General features: G+C 38.5%; 3 long non-coding RNA genes across 4 annotated transcripts in view; 2 read left to right on the forward strand and 1 right to left on the reverse strand.

Moving 5' to 3' along the window:
• LOC127029307 (uncharacterized) overlaps positions 1–3,978 on the forward strand; it is a 42,677-nt gene extending 38,699 nt beyond the window's left edge. For both annotated transcript variants that reach the window (XR_007768175.1, XR_007768176.1), the window contains exon 3: positions 3,901–3,978. This is a non-coding gene — a long non-coding RNA (uncharacterized LOC127029307). The remainder of the gene's footprint in view (positions 1–3,900) is intronic.
• Positions 3,979–3,983: 5 nt separating this feature from the next.
• Positions 3,984–10,233, reverse strand: LOC127029306 (uncharacterized). The gene is made up of 3 exons (XR_007768174.1): positions 10,121–10,233; positions 6,802–6,876; positions 3,984–4,169 (listed from the first exon to the last, which is right to left on the reverse strand). It is a non-coding gene; the product is annotated as an uncharacterized LOC127029306 (long non-coding RNA).
• Positions 10,234–12,033: 1,800 nt separating this feature from the next.
• Positions 12,034–26,111, forward strand: LOC127029305 (uncharacterized). The gene is made up of 3 exons (XR_007768173.1): positions 12,034–12,151; positions 19,023–19,108; positions 25,853–26,111. It is a non-coding gene; the product is annotated as an uncharacterized LOC127029305 (long non-coding RNA).
• The last annotated feature ends 234 nt before the right edge of the window (positions 26,112–26,345 follow it).

Genomic DNA, 26,345 nt, shown 5'->3' on the forward strand with positions numbered 1-26,345 from the left:
AGACCTTCACAGCCCCTTAATAATTATTCACAAATTCAATAACATTTCCAGTTCTCCCATTTTTCAGATACTAAGACCCCATTGAAAACATTCTTGTATTTGAATACCGGAAAGGAAATACGGCACCATAAAAAAGGGCATGGAGTTTATAATACCCCTTTTGTTATACAGGGAAAACACCTACGTGTAGTTTTTGCTCATTTGTATATAAAAATAGGAGTCATAGCAATGACTGTACCCATAGCTACAGGAAAAGAACTTCCTCCTTAATCCAAGCATAGATATTTATAGTTATTTTGGGTGAATCCAGTGACATATGATATGGGTAATTATTATTGATTAAGCACAAAGTACTTAGGTACAATAAAATATGTAGTTCCTGCCTAAGACTATAGCTAATCAGCATGCATGATCAAATTCACTCATAATGCCAGCTCAGTTTAGTTTAATTTAACCAAGTTACATTGACACAAGAGTAAGTGTATATTTATTAACATTTCAATGTTCAACTCAGCAAGACAATTATGTTAGTGAATCAGTTTGCAATATCTACACAAATATTGGTGGTATAAACAGTTTTTATAGATCTATAAATTTCAGAAAGTTCATGGGTGAAAATACGGAGCAAGTCAGAGATAGACTATTCTGAAAATAAAGAAAACAAACAAATTAAAACTCCCTACCTAATAGCAGTACGGAAGGACTCCAGGTTCACATGGCGAATTACCCAAGAATAATGAAATCCTTAATGGATATATTGTATATATTTTCTAAAAAGAACTGAAGTCAATTGACATAAGTCAAACCTCTTGATTCACCTTTTTATCATTATTAGTTTGTCAACATCAGTAAAGACTAACTATTGAAAAATTCAATCATTTCAGTGTACTTACAGCTGAATTTTCTCATCATGTGACCAACTATCCACAAAGCCTCAGTGCCATTAAGAAGTTTTGAGGAATATATTATTTGGTACTGCCAAAAAAACATAATTAAAAGAATGCATGTAAATGATATTAATTTTCTAATTGAAATGTTTTATGATTATTTCATGTCTAAAGTACATTTGGGGGAAAAGCAGGACTTACATTATCCCAAAAGGCAGGTTCCAGCACAATCAATGATACACTGACAGAATTCACAGTAAGGAGTCACAGTAGGGTCCTGATCTTGCAACTGAACTTTCACAAAAAGAACCCTGCACTATTGCAGAATCTCCTTAATTTCAATAGGGCCCTACCCACACATAATCAATTACAGAGTCCGGGGGAGTAACAACAGCGAGAACAGAACCTGTTCCTCCACACACCTGTAAAAATATCGGGATAAAAAAACATAAAATTAGTAACATGCAGCAAAACCTACTGATAGCCTGTTTTATTACAGCATTTAGCACATAATAAAGGAGTTCCATACATCTTTAAGCTGCATATTATTTATAGGAATTTTTAGCTCCTTCTTTAAAGAATGTTGGCTTAAAATTGCTTATGGATTTTACATGTAGTGACAGCACATTATGGGACCTTTTACTGATATGTATTTGAAATATAAATTTTAAATTATTATTTTCTAAAAATTAATTATCCTAGTTTCTTTGGTCTATGATGCAAGTCACTTTTTAGTGCTTAAGCCTTCTTAAAATCTGTCCCACAACACCCATTTTGGGGACACAGCACAGGCCTGTGAATTTACTGAGGTCTTCATGATCGTGAAAGTATCTGACCACATATAGCAGCATCCAGGACCAAGGTCTTCAAAAATACATGATAAAAAGTAGTTTAATATTAGTCATTTTTAGACTAAGAAGGGTCAGCTTTTTTAAACAAAAAATCCTTATAAAAATCAACTATAATTAATTATTTGCTAAGTTTAAGCTCTTAGTGAACACCATTTAAAACACAGGAAGCACACAATGTAATGTTAAACAAGAATATACCACCACTTTGCTGTTCACGCAAAACTTAACACTCATGATTTGACCTTACTGTTCTTATTAAAAACACATCTATGTTGATCTTTAAAAGGAAAATACTATAAGTTACAATGGTTTTATATATTATAAACCATTTAAAAACAGGTTAGCCATAGGTTCCATGAAATAATATTTAACTGGTGACACTATGCAAGAGTACTGGTGATAAAGGTTATAAGAACAACCACTAGATCCTAGAAACATGCAGAAGACATTTCTTCATTCCTTTAGTACAGATAGCATTAGGGAACAATGACATTTTTCTAAAAAAAAAGCTGGGACCAAATGAAAGGATTTGAGAATCTAACAGAAGAACCAAAAGTTCCATATAAATGGAATGCAGTCTTTTTTTTTTTTTTTTTGTAATGACCAGTTGTTCTTTTACTGGCTTTGACTTCGTGAAACAACAGACATGAAAATAAGCAGAAAATGGAGAAGAGTATCACAGTTTTTCGTTCCTTGCTGCCAGGTTTGATGGTTTTCAACTGGGCAGGAGGACAAACAAAAAATTTTAAAATACACATTTCAGACTTCATGACAAGTTTCAAGGCAGTTGTCTTACAATATTGAATTGAAAGTGTTTCTTCTCATGTTACTGCTTTTAAATTTTATGTTTCATATGCATGACTCCTAGGCTTCTGTTATTCTGAGAAATTCAACTGTTTCTAAAGAACAGTGCTACAGTGCTAAGTTCTGTTTAAAAAGTGTTATAAGATATCTTGACCCCTGTCTAACATTACACAGAAAATTTAAAAATATCAGACAACTGCCAAGTTAGTGCTGCCTACCTGAGCCTGCAAAGTGAGTGAACCAGTACCTCTGGCAAGTGTAATCTGCCCATTTCTCACTGACTGAGAAGAATGGACAGACCATACCTTTCAGGACAATTGTGGTGCCCATAATCATGCAGCTATTGATTTAGCATTTCCCAGGTTGCAATGCAATGTGATAACTTGATGCAGCCAGATCCTAATATTGTTTTCTGTCCCTGTGCCTAGCTCCACATCTTTCTTCACAAAGGAAGTTAATTGGAATACAATGCATGTTTCCTGCACTGCTCCAAGAGTGTAGGTTGTAGGATGGGTCAGGGACACATAGCTGCAGTCTAAATTATAGTCAGTTTCTGGGGAGAGCTGAAAACACAGTTTTACAATTTTGACAGCCTAAGGAATAGCTCAGAGCTGACATCCAAACAGTCAAAGAAACAAAATACTGAAGCTGTCTCAACAGTTCCCTTCTCTGACGTGGACAGGAAAAACATGCATCTAATCCAGGTATAGAAACTACCATAAAATGGAATGATTCACAAGTGGTTTGGGAAACTAGAAGGCCCTGGCAAAAATAAGGTTTTTTTCATGACTAGCAGAAGTAATGAAGTCTAGTTACCTATCAGCATGCTTGTACGTGCCACCAACACACTTGTGCAGTAATCCCAGGTTGACACTACCCTGGCTGGCTTCCCACTCTGGCTTCCCATTCCCTTCTAAACAGATTTCCCTAAATTCCTGCAGAAAACATCAGCTTCTGACTTCTAGGAGAACAAGAGGCAGCTCACATTGTGGCTAGGTCTGAGCTACACGTACGTTGACTGGCAGACCAATCAAGCATGCTGACTGGCAAGTCAACAGGTTGAACAGAACAGAAAATCTCTGAGTCCATGCTGCAGCTTTTTCTACCCTGGAGGCACTAATTTGAGTCCTTTCTCTACTCCCAGCTGCTAAGTTTCACTCAAACTGTAGAAACTTGACTTTGTGACCTCTATCTCTATATTAAATGCAGCTGAAACTAAGCGGTGGATTCAAAAGTTATTAGGAGACAACACAATCCTATATATCTTGTTTTGTTCACAAACTGGGCATGAAAACACTGTAGCATAATCACTGTGAAAATAACTAATGAATTTTATGTCACTTACTGTTTTCATTCAGGAGTTACACCACAAACTCAGCTATAACAGAACACAGATTTTTACGTGGTGATGGCATAAATGAATCCAGAGAATGTAGAGACTGTTTCAATAAAACTGGCTTTGTTTTGCCACTGTGAACAGGGCCCTAAATATATGTCGCTTCATAAAGGTGAAAATTTAACAGAAATAAAATTTTATATATATTTTTTGAACTTACCAAGACTGTAGTTGACTGCCCTTTATGGAGATCCCTGCTTCTCTTCCAATTCCATGCTGTCTCTCCTAAGGCTTAAGAGAAGTTCAGTGATACATAGCTCAATAAAAGAACAGTGACATTAAGTCTAATGAATCTATTCAGTATACCTGGACTTTTCTTTTGTGGGGTTTTTGGTTGGGTTGTTGTTTTGGTGGTTTGGTTTTTTTTTTTTCCAGAATAAGCATAGTGATTTTTAAAGAATCACCTTAAAATCCTGATCCTACTGCCTGGATCCAGATCCTGATATCCCAATTTAGGGAATAACTTTTAATAATATGCAAGTCCCAGTTCTCTTTTTTATAAATGGCATCCACAGTGCTCTGCTTACCCTTTCTATTGATCTAGCACTAAATTTTAACCTGTGTGTTTCTCACCAAAAAAGGCATAGTTGAAATCAGACGGTTTTATTTGTTGTTGGATTCCAGGAACAGATGAAAGAAGGAAAGAAACTGAAAAAATATAATGACCTCTCCAAAACTCCAGTAAAAAGAAGAGAGACAAAGAATAGTCAGTGTGGAAAAGTTAATAGAAAACTGGACATTAGAGGAAAGGTTAGCAGGAAACAATGGGTATAAGAAGAGTCAGGGAAGTAAAAGTGATTTAACCAAAAGGGGGATGGAATAAAAGAAACAAAATTATCTTCTTAGCAGAGCAATGAGAATGGGCTTTTCAAAACTGTTTGACATGGGCCTATCTCTTCTTCTATTGAAGTAAAAGAACTACATCAATTCAAAAAAATGCTTCAGGAAAACCTTTAAGCCACTTAACTTGAACCATTTAACTTTAAGCATATGGAGTATCTAAACTCTGTTCAGCTAAGCAACTAAAGAAGTGCTTAAATTTGAAAATAAATTTAAATCATCTTGTAATCATTCACTATGTCTGTAGCATCAAGCACGCATTCAAATCTGAGCCCCAACTCCCTACCCTGCTAACATGCAGATTCACACCTTGGTGCTAGCCTGGATCCAGCCTATTGGTTATCAGATAGGCAAAGTCAAGTACAAGACACAAGGGACTAATGTGGATTCAAACTCTTCTCTCAAAAGCCATACTCATGCAAGTATCGTGACTTAAGTACAAGATTGTTTGATGAAGCAGAATGTAAACAGTTAAGTGCTTAAAGTTAATGCAAGAATCGGGTCTTAAAAAGAAAACTAAAGAAAAAGTAGCTGAGAAAGAAAAAAGAAACAGATTGTTGAATCTGTATTAAAAATAACTGACCTCTGGGTTATATCTCAATGCACTCTGCCTGAAAACTACTGCTGCTTTCTGGCTTAAGTATTAAATCTTATTTTTAAGACACGAAATGGTAAATAACCCTGGCAAAGGTTAAATTAGTTCAGTGGTTGATAACAGTACTAAAGTAATTCTTAACACAGGGTATAGTTCAGCTGTTGGTATAAAGGGCTCACCATCTCTCCTGCCTACTTAAACACACTTGCACTTCCAAACCTAATTTGGTAAATAGCTGGGTGAAGGTTAATATCCTGTATTCCAATCTCTATGGTAACAACCATAGAGATAGGAGAAAATGTGGAAATTATAAGCCGCTAGTAGGGTTCTGTCCCTTTTACCCCTTACTCTACAATACAGTTACTAAAGGAAAACAGAAATTGAGCCACTTTTTGAGACACCAAAAAACATCTGGGGCATCTCTCAGCATCCTGTGAACTTCTGATCATTGTGATCTGTCTCCTGAACTATGGATCATTCTGTGCACCATTATTTTAAGCTGTCACCTATCTAAATGACCAGGAAGCCAATATCAACACTCAACAACTATATTCTTACACACATAACCCCCTGCTACCAATATTCCATCCTTTATCTATAGCTGTAAAAAGGAAATTCCCTTTTTTTAAGATATATGCTTAATAAATCCATACATATAAGAATCATTATGTAATGAAGGTAGGGCACTATAGTAAGATTAAAGACCTGATTAAGGCAGTGAGTTAGAGACAGAATTAGTTCCTTTATAGATTCAGTCACATTTTCATAAAATGGTTAAATAAAATAATGTTTTGTTCTTCTCAGGAGGATTACGAGCATTACTAAAATTTTATAAATGTTTTGAAGCTCAGATTTCAAAATTTCACAGAAATTGGGAAACTAGAGAAGCAAATGAACAACTTACATCAAGCTGTCTTAAAAGAAATAAATTGAACAGCATAAAAGCAAACAAATAAGTACTAGCTAAAGCATTTCTAGATCCCTCACTCCCACATCCATTTCAGTAGCATTTCATTTAAATGCAGGCATACATATCTGCAAAGTTTAAGCTTCAATCTTTCAAACAATTCCACATATCTGAACTTCACTCTTCTAAGTAGTGCTACTGATAAAATTACTCATATGAACAGTTAAGCACATGCACAGGACTAAGGCTAAAGCAAGTAATAAAGAAATTAGCTAATGAATTCAGTGTATCACTAATTATTTTGGAAAAGTCAAGGACAGCTAAGAAGATAGCAAAGCTTGAGAAATTAACAGCCGAAATACTGCGGGAGGGGGAGAAATTAGGTTATGGTCCCAGCAATTACCCTACAAAAATCTAACTTCAATAGCTATTAAATAACAGAATCAATGCTAGGAAGAAAAAAAAAAATAGAGCATCCCCTTAATAACTTAATAGTCAGGAGAACCACACTATTTTCTCACCATTTGATGAGTCCTCTTCAGTTCAAGGCTGAAGTTCATGGGTGCTGTGGAGAAGATCACTTGGCAACTGCTCTGCTGTAATTAATCCATGAATAAAGAATGGGCTTCAGTTTTCAGATACCAAGCCAGCACTTTTCACAACCATTAAATCCACAAAAATATTAAAACATTTAGAAGTTACAGTTACGCCGTTTTAGCAAAACTTTACCATGGAATCTAAGTTTAATAACAAATCTTTCTTAAATCCTCAGGGATATGTTCATTATTATGAGTCAGGCCTATAGCTATGTTAGAGTCAATATTATAAGATCTGAATGAAATATAGTAAGTCCAACCTTTCGACCACACCATTAGTCTTTATGCTACATTGAGCATTTTAGAGGCTGAAAAAAAACCTAAATTGAAAGTTGGCTATTGAAAAATCAGGAGGTAGTCTACAGTAAAAAAAAATGCTAGTTTTTTTCTTTTTCATCTGGAAGTTTATAGGAAATCTAATAAAGTAGATGCAAGTCCTAAGCCAGCACATGCTTCTTACAGTCCTTACTGCCTACAGAAGCATCGCTAGATCAGGTCTATACTGGCAAATTCAGAACTCTGTTTTCACTGTACGATAGTAAATGCTGTCCACTTCAGTCCTTTCTAGATTACAACCTCTATCATTGCTAGCAGACTGAAATTGCAAAAGTAATGAATTCCAAATCCTGTATTTGTCAGAGTAAATCAGAGACTGAATGGCTACAGAAGGAAGTAGAAAACTCATACATGAAAGAGGATGTTCAACTACAGTTACTAGGTTATTAAACTGAAACTTTAAACTTCAACTGCTATCAAATTTGCAGAAGAGGTCTGAAGGGAGGCTTAGATGAATCTATAACAGCAATCTAGAAGGCTGGACGAGCATCAGGGGCAAGGCAGGGCTCAAATTAGAAAAATAAATAGAAAAAAATTTGGAATTCCCACTGGCTGTATGTCCATATGCCATACAAACACAGAATACCAAAATAATATGTAGATGTGCAATTATTGAAAAGATTATTATAATTACTACATGTGGGTGTATCTTGGTGCCCTCCAACTGGTCTAACTTACCTAGGAACTGGACCAGATGAAGGTAAGGGAATAACATGCAAGTACCCAGGCAAGCCAAAGAATCTAACTAAAAAGTTACACGGTAATGACACAATGCCAGTTTTCATTACAACAAATTCCTCTAATCCTCATAGTTGTAAAATAAATCTTAGAAACACACAGCAAGGTAATTTGTAAAGTAATGCATGCCTGAGTCAGCAGACAGCCTCCAGCTTTCTAATCATCCCTGACTAGCTATGAGCTTCTGTGCCATTTTGGCAGATAAGTACCTTGCTTTGGTTTTGCCACTTGTCAACTGGACCTAGGCAATTCAGTATATCCAAGCACAAAGTCTGCTGCATATAGGAAACTCCAAGTACAGCAAGCTGGGGGGATGTCTTCTCAGCAATGTGGGTTATTATAAGTCCCTCTCTTCCACTCTATATTGATTTTCTCTAGAATTTTAAATTACAAATTCAGGGTCTCAAGATCTTCCAGGGCCTCAGTCCAGGATTCCTAAAAAAATGCCTACTAGGTCTCTATAGACTGGATCCAGTTGGCAACAGTTTCCCTCTTCTGACCTAAGAGAACTGGTGCAACAAGGGGGAAAAGCTATCATTTCTAGAGACAGAACTTTCTCGGGGCTGGTGCATGAAGTCAAGTCTATGAAATGAATGTGCCTAGGAGCTAAGGGCCATCAGAAACCTAACTGCATTTTACTTGAAGAACAAAACACATTAGTTTGACCTTGCCTCACTAACATAAATACATAACACGTATATGGAAGAAAAGACAGATAAAATAAACTGAAAACATTCAACTGCACATGCTCCTTCCCCTGGCAACAAGAGAACAGATAACATGACAAATGCTGGTCATGTCCCTTATTACAGTATGAGGAGATTCTCTGACAATATAATGACACTCTCTGAGAAGAAGAATCTATAACAGAGGACAGGCACTATTAGAAGGTGTTCAGATAGTGTTGTAATGAGAACTGTATGAGGAAAGGAGTCCATTATAGAAACTGCAGCTTAACCTCATATTTGCTACTACAGCAGATAAGACTTCTACCATTCTGATGACCCCAAGTTGTTGGGAATGGAAATTCGATCTAAAGAATTGACATCACTTTTGGTGAGGCTCAAAATCCCCTTCTCTCCCTTCTGTCCTCAGCTGTGTTCCTGCTGTGACTTTTTGGCTTCACTAGTCACTGAGGAAACAAACTGATGATCCTCTCCCAGATGCCACAGCCAGAGAATGCAATACCCACCTCATATTACATGGATTTTTACACTATAGCAATTGCTTTTCTCACTTGTTCTGATACTCAGTTAAATATTTACCCATTTGGATCCTTAATTATAATTGTGCATTATTTAACTTAAGAGACATGAATGGAAGATGTAAATCAAGACTATTACATTAAGTTTATGTTTCATGCAGTCCTAAGTAATACTGAGAATGATGATTGTGTAATATCACTATTAGCTTCTTAAGTCCGAAATACAAGAGCATAATAATGAAGAGAACTACTCAGTGTGCTTACACATAATAATATACATTTCAGTCTGTACAGGATTGGGGCCTATGTGCATTAAGTATGGAATCTGAGAGCAAGTATTAGATATTAGGGGATGTAAAAATTTCACTTTCATTAAAAATCTTAATGGAACCTTAGGAATGACATCTGAAAGGACAACAGTGTGATTCATATAAGAGAATACCATGTCCTGTTAAACAGAAAGACATACTATCTTCTATATCTTATTCTTATATTACAGTTGGAAAAATGGGTGAAAAATAGTAACTAGAATTATTTTAGGGCAAAACTATACATAATCTAAGTACAGAGAAGTGGTATCAGCAACATCATAATTTTATATTTTTCTTTACTGTTTTTATTGCTATTTCTACTGCAAAGTCCTCTTTTCACAGGCACATAACCTTCAGAAAAAAAAACAGAAGACATTTACTATCATTCTTTTCAGTTGAAAGGCACACTTTTTGAAAATTTCACTCACGGTAATTTTAATAAAATAAGAGCAAAAATGTAAATACACTGCAAATCATTTATATTTCCTCCTTTTTAACATAAAGGTTTTACAAACTGAAGTTTTTTCATCTGTCTAATTTTTACTGAAAACTTGGTTTAAAAAATTAGGAATCAGTTTCTTTAGCAATACGAAACTTCAAATCCGAGGAAAACATACTAACATAAATGCATAATATTAGCTATGTGATTACTTACATGTTGCCTTGCACTACTTTTTCACTAAGGAGTCCAGAATTACATATTTTCTGAGTAGCAGTAGTTTTCGTAGCCATGATGGTCTAAGCTTTTTGAGCCCAAAAGCTTGCTGTTTTCAACTGTGTCAGTTGGTTAAAAAAAAAAAAAAAAGAGAAATTACCTCTCTCTTCAAAACTTGTTCTGCTTATATTTTTGTCAGTGCAGCTCTAGAAGGGAGCAGTGGAATCATGAGGAGCATTAGGCCCTGAGCCTGCTAACGTTCGTCTGCAAGTAGTCCAACTGAGTTTAAGAGGACTAGCTCACAGACGTGAAGGGAAGATTTTGAAAGTCAGTGGGAACAGAGCTCCCAAACTCTCATTATGTACTTTTGAAAATCTTCCCCAAAGTCATGGGAACAACAGCTTGCAGGTCTGAGGCCTCTGCTTTCAACTGCTTTCCTTTCCCTTTTTAAAAGCGTATCAGATAAAAAAACCACTGAGGTCAAAAATCCTGAGGAGCCGCTCGCAGTGATGCGTTGGGTCTCTCTACAAAGGCAGGGGTCCGCACAGCCGGAGGAGAGCTCACAGGAAAGAATCCTTCAGCAGTCAAAAGTCAAGTGCAGACTAGTGGTTCGGGCGGCACTGTAGCCTGCCTTCCCTCCGTGGCTTTCAGCAGCTCGCAACCTCCATCTCGGTTTCCCCATCTGTGAAATGGGGATAGGAGCACTAACCCAACTATCAGGTACCTTATGATCAGTCACAACTTGGGGCGGGGGCCGGGGGGGGGGTGCGGCGTGAAAATGAAAGTTCACGTTTTCCCCTGAGCATTGCGAGCAGCCGAGGCGGGAGCGCTCTCAGAGTTGAACCTCGCTCCGTCAAGTTCCTCGGAGAGATATTTTTTTTCAAATGACCAGCGTACAGCACTCCGGGCCCAATCTGCCCTGAGATGCGCCCACACAGCACCGCTCAGCTTCGCTCCGCCAGAGGCTGTTCGCAAGCCCGGGCGGGGGCGGGGAGGGGTGGGGGGTTGGGGGGGGGGGGGGTCGCCGGGCCGCCGCCGCCGCGGCGGGCGGGAGCCGGGCCGCTGCCGCGGAGCCGGTGCGGCGGAGCGCGTGAGGCGGCGGGAGGGGGGAGGGGGAGCGGCGGCTGCCAGGGCGGGATCGGGCCCGCGGGCTGCCTCCGCGCGATGTGGGCAAGCGCCGAGCGCTTCAAACCCTCCGGCTTCGGTGGGGTGCGCGGCGGCGGGGGGGGGTGGGGGGGTGGTACGCTGCAACCTGAGCGCTGCGGGAGCCGCGGGGGTCCTCGGAGGCGCGGGGGGGGGGGGGAACGGGGGGGGGGGGAGGCGCTCTTCATATTTTCCTCAGGTCCTCTGGCGCACATCCCCCTCCCCCGCCGGCTTCCTTTCCCTACCTTCCCAAAACGCGCTGCCCCCCCCCCCCCCCCCGGCGCCTTTACCTTGACAAGTCCGCGGGGCCGACGGAGGTCTCGCTCCCCCTCTCTCTCTCTCTCCCACACACATCTCTAACGCGCCACCTCTCCCCCACGGGCCGGGACTCCGGGTGACATTTCTCTCTCCCTCTCTCTCTCTCTCCCCCCCCCCAACCCCCTCCTCCTCCCCCCTCCCCATTAGTGGCGGTTGGGTTGGTAGCGCGGGAGCGCGCGCTAGCGGGGAGGGCGTGGAGCGCGCGCTGGCTGCGAGCGGGGGGGGGGGGGGGGAGGTGGGGGGGAGGGGCGGCATTGACAGCGAGCGCCGTGTCCGTAGCGCTGCCTCAGCCCGAGCGGCTCTCCCCCCGCGCGCCCCCCCCCTCCCTTCCCGGCATGCCCCAGGGCAGCGGGGCTGGCTCTAACGAATTTGAATGAAGAGCCCTGCTCTTTCGGCGCCATTTTCGAGTGATGCCCGATCGCATCGCTGCCGCGGGGGAGCCGCGGCTCGCGGGGCCGCCCGCCGCCGCGCCGGCTGCCGCCAAAAGTCCTCTCCCTCCCTGTCCGCCCCCTCTCCTCTCCCCCTCGCCGCCGCCGTGCTTCGGAGCGGGTGCCGCCACCGGCATAGGCGGTAAGAGCCGGAGGGACCGGGCGCGGCTGGGGCAGAGGGAACTGGGCGGGCGGGGGAAGCCCGTCTTCGGAAAACGGGGGCAACCTGTACCCCGCCGCCGCCCGCCGCCGGGAAAAGTCGCCTCAGGAGCCCGGCGGGCACCGGGCGGGAGGCTCCCGGAGGCGGCGGCAGGTCTCGCCGCTGGCTCCTGGGCGGATCTGTCACTCGCTTCCCTCAGCCTCAGAGGGTGGGAGCGGGCGGGAACGGCTGCCTCCTCCGGCAGGTAGCCCCGCTTCCCCGGGGCGGCGGCGGCGGCGGGCAGCATCTCGCCCAGGCGGGGATCCCGGGAGCCCCGCTTACACCCCCGGCGGCCCGCCCCGGGGACAGCGGCGCGGAGGCGGGCGGGAGGAGCTCGGGGCGGGCGGGAGGCGCGGGACAGCCGGAGCGGAGGGTCGCGCCGCGGCCCCGGTGTGCGCCCCGCTCTCCCGTGACATGACATGACAGGCTTTCCTCTGATCTCCCCCCCCGCGGATCCCTCCCTCCCGCCTCTCCGCCGTGGAAATTTCGGGGCAGCGCTCGGGACACGGCGGCTCCTGCTTCCCGGCTCTGCAGCAGCAGCCAGGATGACTTCCCCACTTATATGCACATCTCCCTTTCTCGTCACCCCCCCCCCCCCCCGCCTCCTCCTTCCTCTCTCCCCGTGTTTTCGTAACCCGGATTAATGCCCCTTCGCTCTTTCTCTTCCCCCTCCCTTCTTCTCCCCCCCCCCCCCCCCAATAAGAGGGCAACCTTCGCTTTTTTTCTCCGTTTGTTTCCTTTCCATGTTAGCAGATTAACTTCTCCGTTTAAGCGCTTTCTCCACCTCCCACTTAAGCGCTTAATTTTCCGTGTCACGATATCGGAGCCGCCTTTAGCAGAAACCTGGGTGACGGTTATGCTGCCACATGCTATCACATTTATCATCTCTGTCCCTTTGGGTATTAACGAAGGACCAAAGTGCTGTTCATCGCGTATTGCACAGGGCTATTTTTTCCCCCTCTTAGCGTTAAAACGCGAGTTTCCTTCCTGAACTGGAGGGGGGAAACATAATCCGAGGCCATTTGAATCGTGCCAGCTATTTGTAGGTGTTTTTCCTCTCCTCCCACACACCCCAAAAACGAGTAAATACCCTCCCCATAGATAGCCCAGCCTAATACTGTGATCAGAGCTGGCCATTCACCTCCTCTTCTCCGCCTACAAAATTCTCTGTCTCTGTCACCCGGGTCGCTATTTGTCATTGGCTTAGCTATTTTTTGGTGGCTGTTTCTATGTCATTTCTCGGTGGCCAGCAGCGCTCGGTCTCTCGTAGCTGTATAAGCGCGATCGTGCTTATTGTGATAGGCGCCGAAATCGCTCTCGCAGTCTATCCGCTGAGCGATTCCCCCGCCGCACACACATAATATGTGACACGGTGCCTTTTCCTCCACGACGCCGTTTAACCCTCTCGGGGCTGGGTTTGGCGTGGGCGCTCGCGTTTCGGAATTGCGCACACACACACACACACACGCACAAGATATCTTTTTTTGTTGCGGCAGTTCCTCGGTGGGAGCGCAGGCAGGGATAACACCGTGCAGCGGGGTAGGGAGCTCCATAGCAGCGCGGTAAGCTCAGGCGCTGGCAGGCCAGCGGGCTCCTTCCCAGCTACAATTTCTAGCGTTACTTTTTATTCCTCTTCCTACTTCCCTCTTCACTTTCGGCCGCCCGACCGTTTTTTGTTTGGTCTTGGGTTTTTCGGGGTTTTTTTTGTTTGTTTTGTTTGTTTGTTTGTTTTTTTTTCCGGAGGCAGGAAGGCATATGGATATTTTCCCTGATGCCGTGTAATCGGCGGGCGCTCGGGGCTGCCGTCGAGCTGGCGGGCGCGCAGGATGCGCAGCGAATGCAGCATCGGGCCCCCGTTAAGGCGCCCGTTCAGCAGAGACTGGACCGGCTGCTGCCCCCCCTGGTTGCCTGCGAGGACGCGGTGCTGGGGCTGGGAGGTTGGACCGGGTCACAGCCTTTCCCCGCTCCTCTCCCACCCCCCCCCCACCCCCCCCCCCACCCCACCCCCCCTGCACATCCCTCCGCGGCGTTCAAAGCCAGAACCGGCCGCCTTGCGCTTAGCACCCTCGCCACCGAAAATAACGAGTTAACCGAAGAACGTAGGAGGGACGTAGAGAAGAGTTGGGGTGCAGAAGTGCTGTACAAAAGATTTCTGTGTACATGGCTGAGAGCGTGTAGTCTTAAAGTGAAATGCAAAACTTAGCGTTTCCAGCATGGCAACTGGATTGTGATTCAAGGTATTTTCTGTGTAACGCAGAAATACAATAGTTCAAGGAGGTTTTTCTGCCTCGAATCCTTAGTTTCCCTGGATTCTTTTAATCCAGTACACAAATTACACTTTTTCAGTCCTTTTTTCCTGGGAATAGCTGCTTCGTTTGTCTCCACAATTTATACCTTTATGCCCTGATAGCTAGAAAATTCAGTTTAATCTCTGAAATTGCGATACTAGTAGGATCCTATTGGAATTTAGCACTTATTTCTTTAGATTTGCATCATCACTTTCAGAGTGTTTTCAGAAACGTTTTTAACAGTTAGTATGGGAATGTGCACAAAGCTGTTTCATTGTAGCTGTGTATACTTCGAAATATCAGGATTTGAAGAGATTTACACTATTCAACAGTGGCAGTGCACTCATAGACACTGACTTTCACTTTCAAGGAAATAACTGTCCTGACTCATAGCTAATTTAGAAAAAAAAAAAAATCTATAATTCAGTATTGTACAGGTGCGTATGCATTTTTCCCACTATTCAACAGTCATGTTCAATAGCATGCAATTTATACCTATTTTTCATTTTAATTAAAATCTGTGCTTAGCACATATTTGACTACAGAAAACAACTATTCTTTTCAGCTTTTTATTTCTCAGCTGCACCATTCCCATATTTTACAATTACATAAAGGTGGGTGTGGCTAAAATGAAAGCAGTAAGCAATCTAATATCAATATATAGTGTATGTTAAGTAGGTTTTCCTTTCTTATATTTGATGTACTCCTTATTTTGAGGTATTTGGGGGAAAAAAATCATGTAGCTTAAATAGACCCTTGTAGAACTGCTTGCATTTTTCACCTTAGTTAAAATGTCAAACATTAACTGGGATTACTTGGCCCTGGAAAAGTTACATTCGGAGGAAATATCAAATGAACTTAAAGATCTAAACATATAGATTTCTATTATATCGATAAGTGAAAGTTAAAGTTCTGTGCTTAATAGAATATTGCTTAGGTATACCATGTAGCATGGTGTGTGTATATTTTTTTAATTTTTTTTTTTTTTAATTTGTTTCTTTTCAGTCTAATCCTTTATCTTGATTCTTGGGAAAAAGATCCAAATAAGCTTCAGTTGGGGGTTTTTTTGTTGTTTGTTTGGTTGGGTTTTTTTTAAGCCCACTAAGTTGTACTGAAAGTTTCCAAGAGGTACCCTTTCATTTTATAGATATAAATCTGCTGAAGCTTGGAGTAACTCTGAGATTTTTAATTTTCAGAAATAACAGTAATTTGAAAGTGTGACTATATATCTATGTGACTTTTTCATGTGTTAGAGTAGTATTACATAGGAAGCTTATTGTAGTAACATTTTAAAGGCAGACTGTATATACGATAACAAGGTGTCATGGGGTTCTTTTTCTGTTTGGTTGGGTTTTTTGCTTAGCTTCTGGAATTCTGAACTTCTTACTATTCCATCCAAAATGTAATGTCATGGAAGGAATTTTGCTGCTAAATTGTAGTCTTTATTTCCTTAATTATCCTTATGAGTAATAAGTCAGATTCTGTAGTGAAGTACAAGTGGAACTACATACACCCTACCTGTCTATGTACACCCTGCCTGTGAACACTGTAAAGAAGGTGCACATCTCATCCATCTTGAATGTCAAAAGCCATCCTAACAGGTGTATCAACGCTTTTCTGTAACACTTTTACATATGTACAAGCATATGACCTTTCTTTACATAAAAAGTAGCCATGTAACAGTTAGCATTTCTTTTATAGGACCTTACTGGTTTTTGTTATTTGCATTGGGAAGCAATTAACTACTGAATATATAAGGGCGAACTGAGAAGCTTATCACTATATTCTACGAATATGCTGCAGGTATTCTGTTTTGTAGATACAGTCATCCACACACACCCAAAGGCTCATTGCAAGTCATTCCAGTAATTTACATTCATTACAAACTGTCAAAGGTGGAGCGCATCTTGGACTAGTTCTGTCTGTCTGTGAAAGAAATAGGGAATGAAATTGTAGGCTTTTGTGTACAAACAGAAAAATATTTTTATGATAAAGTTTTTAAAATAAAAATAACTTTATGTACACCAATAAGTGTTCTCCACAGATTTTAATTTTTTTTTAACATACATATATTATTACAGGTTCTAAACACTTAACATCTAACACTGGAACCCAATCTTAAAAATTATGATCTTTTCTATTATCAGTAATACTTGGAAAATGTTGTTTGAACAGGCTGCCCAAATTACTCTTGTACATAGTCCTCTGTGACTCTTCTCACAGCCATCTATTTTTTTAATAGAACTAGTAATGTATTTTAAAGATAGAAGAAAAAATTTATATGCCCCACAAATACAAAGGGGACATCAGACAGAGTGGAGATGTGTAGCCACAGATTTTCGGTAACTTTTTTTTACTCAGTAAAAATGTTGCTTTGCAATTTTATTTTTGTTTTGTGCATTATTGGCAGGAGTTACGTAGAATTTTTAGGTAACTGATGTGTTAATACATAACAAGCTAGATAAGTTAGGTTTCAAAAGTAATCTCTTTATTGAAAAATATCTTCATTTTGGATACTGAACAATTTCAGAAATTGTTAGAATGAGCTAGGTATAAAAATTTCTGCCCATGTTTAATAGGGTGTAAGGCAATGTCTGTACTGATTTTTTTTTTTTAACCCTTTATTGTAAGTTTTTAAAACACTCCAATTCTAATCAAGAAACTTAGGACTATATCTAGTCACTAGACAGTTGATAGTACCACAACTGAGGAGTAGTTTTGATCTTAGCTTCGTATGTTGTGTGAGAACTCCAGCAGGCTTGCATGAATATTAGAGGGTAGCAGAACTTGAGCTCTAGTGCAGCTAACACTTAAAGTTTGGCAATTTTTTACTTTAATATTTGCATCTAATAATATTTTAGTGTATCATTAGAAAAAATAGGTTCTTTTTACAGAGAATACTAAGTTTTATAACTTTATATAATTCTAAACACTTTTCCATATCTCGGTAATGAACAGTTGCTAGTGTATAAGGATGACCTCACACACACACATGTTTATTACCACATACACACAAGAGTAGAAAATGTAAATTACGTACATTTAGCTTTTATTTTGTTAAAAGTTTCTTGAGATGTCTTCTAAAACTGAAGACAATATTGTTATATTGCTCAAAACTGAAAAATAGCAGTGACTTTCAGTGATCGTTATTAGTGTCTAAAGGAAACCACTGTTAGAAATAGGACCCCCCCCACCCCGTGACTATTTAGTTTGTTTTCAGACGCTGCAATGAGTGTATCCACAGTAAATAGATTATTAATAAACTTTTCAAGATTGAATCTAGTTGCAACTAATTATTTTATTTAGCATGAACTAAAATTCACTTGAAGATTTGGTCTGAGAAAAAGATAATTACACATCGAATAGGGCTTAAGCTTGTATTTTCATTTTAAATGGCTTTATGTAAGTCCAGTTTCAGTATTATCTTTAAGTATGTTAAATCTCAATATAAGCATGGGAGGGGAATTTTCAGAAGAACTTTTGTGTTTCTGGTTTAAGAACAGAAAGTTTTTTTGAAAAGGTGAAATAGAAGATGTGTGGAATACATGAAAATAAAGACAAATTCCTTTTTCTTGTTAAAGCAGGGTGCTTATTATAGTTCCATAGCTGTGAGGGGGGTTTTAGTATTTTCTGGAATACACTTAAAGAATAAAGAACAAATTTATAGAAATATTTGTAAACAGGTGACCTGATCTAGCCATCTGCTACTCATTTATTAGGCATAGGATGTGTCTTGTCATGGTATCTACAGTGAAAAAGTCAAAATAAAGTAAAAATAAATTGAAGAATTTGGCTGTGTGAATGCATTGTTTCCTCCAGTAGACATTTGACCATAGTTACTACCTCTATGAAGTTATACTTTGTTCTTACCTGATCATGGCTAATTACTCTCATGGCTTTTTTTTTTTTTTTAAGTTTTAAAATTTTATTTCATCTCTCAGAGTGTTATATGACTGTAATATTTCCATTATATGTTTTAAAGTAGCTGATATTTGTAGGCTACATTTTAATAAAGGCAATAATGGTACTGCCTTGAAGAGCAAAAAAAATTAAAGGTCCTTAAAGAAAAACACTGGAAGTTAAATACTTAGCAGTCAATAGCATATTTTAGGAAATATGACAGTAGTAATCACATCCATTAAGTAGTTTATACTTACCTGTTTGCTTGTTTGAGGGTGGAGGGAGAGATTGGGGGTAGGAAGGAGGGAGAACACCACCACCCACCCCACCCCCCCTCTTTTTTTTTTCTTCCTCTTACTTTCATCTTAAAATGCTGTGGGAAGAATGAAAGCAGAAACATGCTAATCTGATTTGTTTCAGGAGGCTTCTGATAATAAAGAGGCATATCACAGGTGTTCCTAATCAAGTCAGTTTGGTTAAAAAAAAATAAGTATTTTTAAAATTAGGATTTCCTGTAACATAGACAATGCAAGGGTCAAGCCGATGACCTACATCTATGTTTGGGGATCAACCATGAAACTGTGGGTGTTGGAAATATGTTATAATACATGACATTTTTATTGCAGGTTTCGACCTTTCAATAGAGAGCTGATTTTGGAGAACGGCTGTGATTGAAAAAGTCTCTCTGGAAGGTTGATGGAGTATGAGCATGGTATATATTATATTAACATTTCTCTTATTGCATATGTTCTTTATTTTTAAAAATGTATACAGTAGTATAACTTATTCACATTATTCAAAATAGGCCGGTTTTGCTGGGTTTGTTCAAGATTTTTTTATTTGTTAAAATAATTGTTCTTTACACTCTTCTGTAAAATTATAAAAGACTAAGTAAAAGTATTCACACAAGCTGTGCTCAGAATGAAATGAAGTGGCCAAAAATATGTATAAAAAGCTGAGTTTGCAGCAGCTTTGATCATTGGAGTTATATGATTTCTCCATATAGTGTTGTTCTCATATTCTTGTCTTGGGAATTACTCCAACTAAAATGTTGCTAATCCAAAAACAAAGTATGGATGATATAGTGTTTATTTTTAAATAACTTTATTTTTTTGTTGGGAGGGTGTGTTAAAACAGAATAGAGAGCTAGCTGAGTGCATTTCAATGTACTGTGCAAAATTTGTTTTTAAAGGCAGTAATAAACTAGCTACCTAACATCAAAGAAGCAGAAAACAGGAAAAAATGGTCTTCAGAGCCTTCCACCTGTACCAGAATAGTCAGAAATTTTATTTATTTTATCTATTTGTTGGTAAATAGATATTATATAGTAAAACAGTGAACATTTAAGAATAATTAATATGGACTATGCTACACTCATATTGCAAGTCCTGCTTTACACTAAAAGTACTAATTTGGCTGAAACTGAGAAATCCATTCAGAGTAATCATAACCTATCTACTTGTATATGAATAATCTTAACTAACCATTTACATAAACAATTGAAATTAAAATAGTAACTGCTCTTGGATTGAGTAAATTTGTTTAAATACTAAATGGAGTAGTAAAAACTGTAAGACTTTATCTTCAGCAAAATATATTACAGTACAACAAACTTTATGAACATGTCGTGACTTTAGCAATTCCAGCTTTCAGCTGGAATCCAGTTTTTATCCTTAATCAAATCTGTCTGTCTTCAAGAGCACGTTTTTTTTGTAGGAAGTAATTGTACCATAAAATAAGAGAAGTTTTAAAAAACAAAAATTTAGATTATCCCAGTAACTGCTAATTTATACCAAGCAAATACAGTGAGGTGTAAATTTCATATTTCCTCATTGTTGTAACTAATGGCTAGTGTAACTGAAGAATTGCTGGCTTTTACCAATAATACACCTCCTGTTATGAAGTATTTGAGGCAGACATGTTCTGAATCTATTTTTCATATAATACTATGATTTTAGGGTAGTTAAGACCTCCTACAGAAAATTATCAGTTGAGAAACAGAACTTTGAATACAGAAAGTATAGGAAGTGAAACATAACTGTATAAGCTTTGCAGTTTGTGATTAGTGAGTAGGTAATTCTTTAATTTTTAATCTTTTCTTTCTTTCTGTGATTAAAAATCACAGTGAAAGTATTTTTATTAATGCTGTAACAGTGTTTGGGTAACATGCCTAATATGCTCCCAAATAAATAAATATTTCACAGTCTGTTCAGAAACTCTGCTCTAAATGTACTACATTTCTGGTTGTTTTTTGTTGGTGGGGTTTTTTCTTTTTTTTTCCTTCTAGTTCTCTTAGGAATATAAGGATTTCACAGAACACTTCTTTGAATTTGTTCATTCTTTTTCTTTTTTTTCCTGTACAAAAGCAATTACATTCTTGTTAATGAAAATCAGGATTATATTGCAAGGCAAAGGTATCTAAGGCTCCCTTGTGACATATTTAAAAGGTGAAAGTTTGATGGAGTGTTCCTTGGTCTGACACAAGTTCAGGGTATTTCTCATATATTTTTTTTCTGAATAAGAATCTGGTTTCTGGTTCACAACTTAAATCAAAGGGATTTTAAATTTAGGGCCTAATCCTGCAAACTTTTAAATACACAAGTAGTCCTAATGACTCACTACCATGAATAAGGATTTGCAGAATCATGTTCTCATTAGATGCAAACTTTATTTCCTTTAATGAATAAAAGATATTAAGGTATTTTGAACTTTGAGACAAGTCTAAATAATTTTTATGAAGTCCAAAGAGTTTTGCAGTAATGCAGTAATTGAGTCTTACTCATTTACAAGCTCAAATATCTTTCAAGAGTGCTGCAGTTGTCAGTTATCATTAGAATCCACTTTCTAAGTGTTGGTTGGCTCTAGAACATTTTTATGCTGAAATTTGGCCCCCCCTTTTTTTTTTCCTAGAACTGTTTTGTATTTGGTAGTCAGCATGGCTGTTTTATAACCCAAAGAGTAGGTGAAACTTTCAAGAGAGATGTGGTGTGTGTTTGTTTTATTTTCTTACTCTTAGCCTCTGCTATTGTTCTTATTTAGCAAAACTACCATTTATTTTGTTGGAAGTTGAGCCTTAAATAAGGGCTGCAGTGCTGGCCCCTTAAAAATTGTTGGTGTGGCTATTGCAAATTGTATGCTTGACTTCATAAACTGTTTTGCAATATCTAATTGTAATGAAGCTGAAAAGATAAAAATGTACAGACTTCTTTGCTGAAGTGCTTCTCGTGTAACTTTTCATGGCCACTTTTACTGTTCGTACTATAGGTATACACTTGAGGCTCTACAGACCTTATTGACTGAATCATAATTTGAAAGCTGACAATGCATGCTTATTGCTCATCTGAAAGAACTGTTGCAGATTACTTTGTCAACTCATCTATGCTTTCTTTAAGGACTTCTCTTGCTTTTCAAAGGCAACATAAATTATTTTCCTGAAAGAGATATGTAGCTATAAATGCAACCCATGCCTAGTTATTACAACACATGTAAAATCAGCCATTGTTTGAAACCCTATGATATCTTAGGCATGGCTGGTTTAAGTTTTGAAATCTGAAACAACTGAATTTTCTGGATTTTGTTAGTTTAAACTAGATCCAGCCCTAACATTATTTTAAAATGGAGTTTGTCTATACTATTAGATTTAAATAGACATTAACTTTTTTTATTAGATTAGGCATTTAATGAAACATGTATATAGGAGGGATTTAAGACTGGTATACTTACACCTCATTTTTCCTTGTCTGTTGATAAAATGGTCTTGCAAGGCAATAGGAAAAGAAAAACAAATGACATACAAATTCTTTAGGAAAAATAGTTCAAACATGCTAATTGGGATGTTTAAATGCTTATTCTTCTCACTCAAATGCAAATATATGAAAGTAAGGTATTGCCCCTTTTTGTTATTTGTTATTTTATTTATTTATTTATTTATTTCAACAAAAACCTAAGTAGAAATTTATGTAAACCCATACATTTAAGCTGTGGGTGGGGGAATGAGAAATGTAATCAGAGTTCTTAAATGTTCAACTACTGTATTGATGGCTTGTTAATCCACCTTGGTTTAGACTGCTGCTCACACCCTAACATGAAAAAGGGCATGTATGAAGATGCAATTGCTAATTGAGTAGTGTGTTTGAATAAACCACTGTTTCTAGCTTTGTTAATTTTGAATTTATTTTAAATACATGGATATTCACAGTAAATTTTTTTCTAAGTTTGTTGCAGGCAGGATTTTTTTTTTTCAGAGAACAAGTTTTTTCTGTTACATTATTCTAAATTTTTACAGCAATATTTTGAGAGAATTAGTGCTTTTTAGCAAAATATACTAAGGTAATATATTTAAAGCAAGAAATCAGCAATATCTATTTTTTTTAATTTGTGCAGAACTTAAAAATCTTAGTGATGTGCAAATATCTCTAAAATATTTACACTTTTCCATTAACCCACTAAATTTTAAGAGCTTGCTTTTTACTTCCTGTGAGTGTCCTATGGTTTTTTTGTTTTGTTTTGTGGGTTTTGTTGGGGTTTTTTAAGCCTTCAGGCCAAAGATTTTAATAATTTTATCTATCAACTTCTTAGTTGATATGAAGTGTGTTGGTTTTTTTTTTATAATTCCCCCTCTCCCCACAGAAGGAAATGGATTTAAGTATTAATATGAAAGTTAACATAAACATTTTGAAAGTATTGTAATTATGAACATGATTATGATCTTCCCAACTTTAACTGAGAATTTCCTACTTCAAAATAGATATAGCATAATACAAGTCACTTTTAGATTTAGACAGGCCTTCCAGTGGGTCTAGTGGATCTGATAAATCAAAACATTTGCTTTAGAATTTCTGTATTCTTTTGGAGTAAAATTTTCTCTTGGTAGAATGGGTAGATACTGTGGTCTTAAGTGTGTTATCGCTTTAGTAATTCTGAAAACACTTTGCTTCCTCCTGTTACAAGCTAGTCCATATTTTAGTCAAGATCAAGAATTAGAAAAGGAGGATGCTCCATCTGTTGTGAAACGTTGTAATGGCTCTTATGAGGAAGTCTATCTCTAAATCAAAATATATATTCAAAAGTCTATTGCAGAACAGAGTTCTCTGATTGTCACACTTATGTCAGTATCTTGCACAGGCAAAAAAAACTCCTTATCAAAAAGAATGGTTATGTACTGGTTACCCTGTCCCCACGCTTCCCTGGAAAGATTTTTTCCAGGTTCTCAGGAGAAGGGAGAATGATGCTTTTAATGCCAAGCACAGGAGTTATACAAGCAGCAGTCAAACGTGTATTTTTCTTCATCTGTTTTATCACCCAACTCTAACAATATGTTTCACTTCTCGGGCAGAGTAAGTATTAGTTAGGGATTGTAGTTCTGTATGACCAGAGTATTTTTTTAAACAAAGGGTCATATGCTCATCTTTAATGCTATGTATGTGGAAATCCATAGCCTGTATGATATGCAAGGGTTACTAATATGTTCTCCATGCTTCTTGGAGTAAATTCATGGCTTCTCTAATCAATTCAAGAGTAGACAAAATATGATATGAAATAAACTCACAGGAAAATGCTTGCACTTTTCTTTCTGGAATTACCAGGTTTAAAATCTGGATCTTCATTTGCATGGTGCCTGTTTTGCATCCAGGTTTAGACTGTAACTAGAAGACTCGAATTAGCGGTGAGAGAATAATTCCTTCCAGGGTATTAGTACTGCTACACTGTGTTCTGTTGCTACACCAGCAACTCTTCAATTTTCATTAAGGTTTTGATCCCAGCTATGTCACTGTAATTACAGTGAATTTAGCTGTGAATACTAAGTGTTTGTTAGAGAAATTGATTTTTTTGTGAAACTGCATAAGAAATGAACGGAAACGTAAAATACAAGAATGTTCATAAGTTATCTCTTAAATTTATTGTCCTTTTTTTTTTTTTGGCTACTTAGACATATAGATTTTTTCTTGCATTTTTGGTGTGTAACACTTAATTTGTCAACCTCACAGTCTTCTGACCTGAAAATGATCATTTGAAATGCTGTTCAAATTTTTTTGTTTGTTTTATTTTTAGATTAATTAACTTATGTTGCTGACCCACTTCCATTATGTAAAAACCTGAACAGAATTTGTCATTGAGGTAGGAATTCATGAAGGCTAACACTAGAGGGCAATTCAAAGCAGCAGCTTACCCCAGAACAGTTACGGGTGCCTGTGGCCCTGTGTTGAAGAAGAGGGAGCCTATGGAGACTTTCCCAGGGTCTCCCCCAGGCAAAAGCTGGTCTTTGTGATTGTCCTCCTAAATCACTTATTTAACTCACTTTTCATATCCTTGAGTGCTCCACTGAATGAGGAGGAAGTTAAGTCAGTTCTTACGCTTTGCTAAATTACAAATTAAGAAACATCTTCCACGGTGTCTTACCTCAGTCACTCTTGCCACTGTCAAAAAAGGCATAACTTATTCAGTGGTGTTTCTTGTTTGTTTGTTTTTAATTTGCTCTCGTGCTACATTGAACCATTTGTCTGAAAGATACTGGGGTTTGGGAGGTAAGGTAATATTACATTGAAACTTAAATGCCTTTTGTTAAGTATCAAGGAAAATGGAATATATGGTGAGTAAAATACATTCTTACAAATTTCTTACAAAATACTGCAACGTTATGCAAATTAATAAGACAGTATAAATAATTCATTTCATTAAAAAAGCCCAAAAAACCAAACCACACCACAAACAGGATAAGGCATCAGACAGGTACTTTGTGTCCGTAATTTTATCAAGGAAAATATATCGAATGTAAAAAAAAAAATTTAGTTGAAATAAGATGAGCAATCAGGTGCTGTATTTTATATTTAACTGAGGAGGAGAAATCATCTGTGTATATTGTGCACAATTTAAACAATTTATATAACAGTGTATTACATAATAAATTACAGTTTTCACAGTTGCGATGTTCATTATAGATTTAGAGAACATCCTGAATGCTTGTAAATAATAACCTGTAATGCAAATGGTGATGTCATGGTTCTTGAAAAGCACTCAAGAATTCTTATTTTAGCAATGCAAATTCTCTCATTATATTGAAATGTATGCACCCAGCCATGTAAATGCTTGTGCCACAGTACAAATTTCAACACAAGGGCATTTTGTAAGTGTGTATGTGTTTATACCTATCTCTCTATCTAATTTTATATACATATATATCATATATTATTATATATTTTATGTGTACTTATATATGAAAAAGCTAAGATTAAAATGGCATGATCATTCCAACACTGTACCAGTTTTTCAACTACTATTATCTTTGTATTCTTTTGCACAACTTACTGTAAATGTCTAAAACTTATTCTTGCTTTAACGGCTCTCAAGGTTTTTTTTATAAAGAATACTTAACTTACAATCAGTCTGGCAGCGCCACAAATCAATAGAAATACTACAATGCATTGTTACAGTAAACATTTACACCTGTTTTCTGCAGGTCTGATCAGCAACTCCAGTGCAGTTTGAAAATATGTAATCTGCTGGCAATGATGTGCCCAACCTTAATTGGTGCTGGAGCCTTTGGAAGAGAGATTGTGTCATCAGACAGTATATAGTCCAACAATGACTGACCTTGATGAATCTGTGAAAGAAGAAAATAGTTTTCTCACGTCTTAATTTGCAAAATGCACAAAAGAAAAAAAAATGGAACGTGTGGAATTTAACCCACTGAAGTTGTTAAGATTCTCTGAGTTTAAGGGGAGGTTTTTGGTTTTGTTGCACGGGGGGGGGGGTGGGGGGGTGAAGGGGGTGGGGTGTTGAGGAATTACTTGATAATCATGCACTGTGATAAAGATCACACACCTGAACTCTTGATTTTGAGAATGTGAATATTTGTACCAAATCTAGCTGAATACTCAAGTGCTTAAACCAAGCATACATGTAAGCTTTTAAGGAACTGAATCCTTAAGTCTTTTGCAGGTAAGACGCTA

The sequence above is a fragment of the Gymnogyps californianus genome, chromosome 1, assembly GCF_018139145.2.
Source record: "Gymnogyps californianus isolate 813 chromosome 1, ASM1813914v2, whole genome shotgun sequence".
Lineage (NCBI taxonomy): Eukaryota > Metazoa > Chordata > Aves > Accipitriformes > Cathartidae > Gymnogyps > Gymnogyps californianus.